The sequence below is a fragment of the Lepidothrix coronata genome, unplaced genomic scaffold, assembly GCF_001604755.1.
Source record: "Lepidothrix coronata isolate B3197 unplaced genomic scaffold, Lepidothrix_coronata-1.0 Scaffold93, whole genome shotgun sequence".
In the NCBI taxonomy this organism is placed as follows: domain Eukaryota; kingdom Metazoa; phylum Chordata; class Aves; order Passeriformes; family Pipridae; genus Lepidothrix; species Lepidothrix coronata.
Genome location: NW_016690273.1, coordinates 1672135 through 1674459, shown reverse-complemented (window position 1 = coordinate 1674459; position 2325 = coordinate 1672135). Strand labels below are relative to the sequence as shown.

General features: G+C 53.6%; 1 protein-coding gene across 1 annotated transcript in view; it reads right to left on the bottom strand.

Moving 5' to 3' along the window:
• Positions 1-2325, bottom strand: part of P2RY2 (purinergic receptor P2Y2) — an 11340-nt gene that overhangs the window by 8473 nt on the left and 542 nt on the right. The window lies entirely within an intron of this gene.

Sequence of the window (2325 nt, the reverse complement as noted above, 5' to 3'; positions counted from 1 at the left end):
TTAGTTTTCTCCATGAAAAGTATTTTTCTGGGAGTGTTCTGGTTTCCTGGAGGGTTTTTGCAGTACCTTGAGCCAAGCTCAAAAGAGGAAAGGGAGCTTGGATAAAAGATGTAACGATGTAAAGATGTAACAGCTTTGTTCGTAGGTCAAATAAAATGTTTTGCATTGGGACAAATGATTTTTTCAGGGAATTTCTGGTTTCCCCCAAGAAACTCCCTGAATTCCTCTCTGAATCAATCCCCCTTCCAACCTTTGCTTCCCAGGTGGTACCAAAACCTTCTGCCTTGGTCCCCACCCTGGGAAATCAATCCCATTGATTCCCAGCACGGCAGGTCTCTGGGGATGGATCCTGCTGGCAGCAAACATCAACCCAGGTCAATATTTAATCCCTCCATCAACACTTCCTTCCTCCTTTGGCAAAAGTGATGCTCCCTGCCTGCTTTACCCCTGCATCCCTATTTCACCTTCTCCCCAGGAGGTGCTGCAGCATCCCACGGGACAGGGGGAGGATCCTATTTGAGCCCCCAGACCTTGCTTTTTATTTATTGCACATGAAAAACGGGACACTTGCATCTTTTAGGCTTCCTGGAGGTGTTTATATCAGGAATTTGGCTTTGGTTTTGCCCTCCATGATTTTCTGGTGCTTGCTGGATGAAGCAACAGTTGGACCTGGAGACGAGCGTGGGACCACTTTGCATCAATCCCCTGCTTTTTGGTGACTGTTTTCCCCTCCAAGCTCCATGTCTGGAAGAAATTACATTTCCACGGAGACCTGCCAGCCCAAGGGAGCCACTCAGTAACCCCACAACCACCCTGGCAACCCCAAACTTCTAGGAGATAACCAGAGACCTCGGATAACACAATTATCAGGCTCCACCACGGCACCAGAGTCACTGGGAAGCCAAAGCACCGCCATGGGGTGGACTTTGGGGGGTGATTTTCTCCTCCATGGAAGCCACAGGGTCTTTGCTCTGTGGCCTGGTTTCCTGAGGGGTGCTGAGCAGGGAGGAGGGAGACTGGTGTGGCCCCAGCACGCTCCAGTGCCGGCCAACTATTCATGGCTTTGGCTCCATGTCAAGAGCCGGAGATAAAAATCGCACTGGGCAGAGACAGGATAAAGTCACTCAGTGCCATGACAGTCCAAAATACTTCTGGGGGTTTTAGAAACCACTAAACCCCAAAACATGGCCATGCTTCAAGGCTTGGCATATTTAGGGGTCTCCTCCTTAACCCATCAGGCGTCGAGGTTGAAGCTCCCTTTGCTTGAGTAGAAATAAGAGGAATTTGGTGGTACAAAAGAGCCCAATTTTGGCAGCAGTGACCTTGAGCCAGGGGCCCCATCCCCCAGTGTCAGTGGCCCCACAAGAGCAGGGTTTGCTGCTCCTCACCTCGTGCACAGGAAGGCAGTGGGTTGCCAAATGGGTTTTGCAAGAACCCGATAAGAAAACTGGAACAGAAGGAGAAATTCGACGTTTTGCCCTTAAAGTTGTTCCTGCAGTGATGCCAGGCAGTGCCCAGCTCTGAGAAAGAAGGGTGTCTGGGGGGAAAGAAGGGCGTTTTGGAGGTTAGGAGCTGCTAAAAGGAGTGAAAGGTTTTGAAATCAGTCACCCATTCCAGTGTAAATTAAAACACCCCTAAAGAGTTTAAAGAGGGACCCAAGCATGCAAAGAGGTGGAAAAACACACGTTGGAGCAAGCAGGGAGTGAGCTCCACGGCTTTGAGCAGAGGTGCGTACGGGAAATCCCGGATAAACAGCCAGTGAATTCCCCCGGGAGGGGAGAAACCGAGCGGCAAAGAGATGATCGTGAATTAATGCGTAAAAAATCAAATGAATCAGGCTAAGAGGAGCAAAGGGAGCAGGAGCTTCCTCGAGTGCACGGCTCGGCAGCTCCTGCCAGCGGCTCGGCGCGGGCTGCTGCTCCCACCCCTCGGCTTGGGGGCATTTTTTGGGTTTTTGGGGCAGTTTGAGTGGTAGTCCAGGCAGTTTGTGGGGATGTGAGGAGAAACGGGGGTCGGCTCTGCCCGTGCAGTGTCCCGCTCCCCACTTTGGGTGCGTGGGGACTCTGTGGCACCCGTGGCACCCACCCCGCAGCAAGTGCCACCTCCGCGTGTGTCGGTGTGTCCGTGTGTCGGTGTGTCTGTCTGTCGGTGTGTCTGTCTGTCGGTGTGTCCGTGTCCCACCCATGCGTGTACGTGAGTGTGCGCGTCCCCCACCCATGTGTGAGTCCCACCCGTCTGTGCGTGTGTCCCCCAATCATGTCCCCGCTCCCACCCGACCCCGGGGGTCGCTCCCCCCCCCCCCTGCCCCCCCCCCCCCCCCCCCCC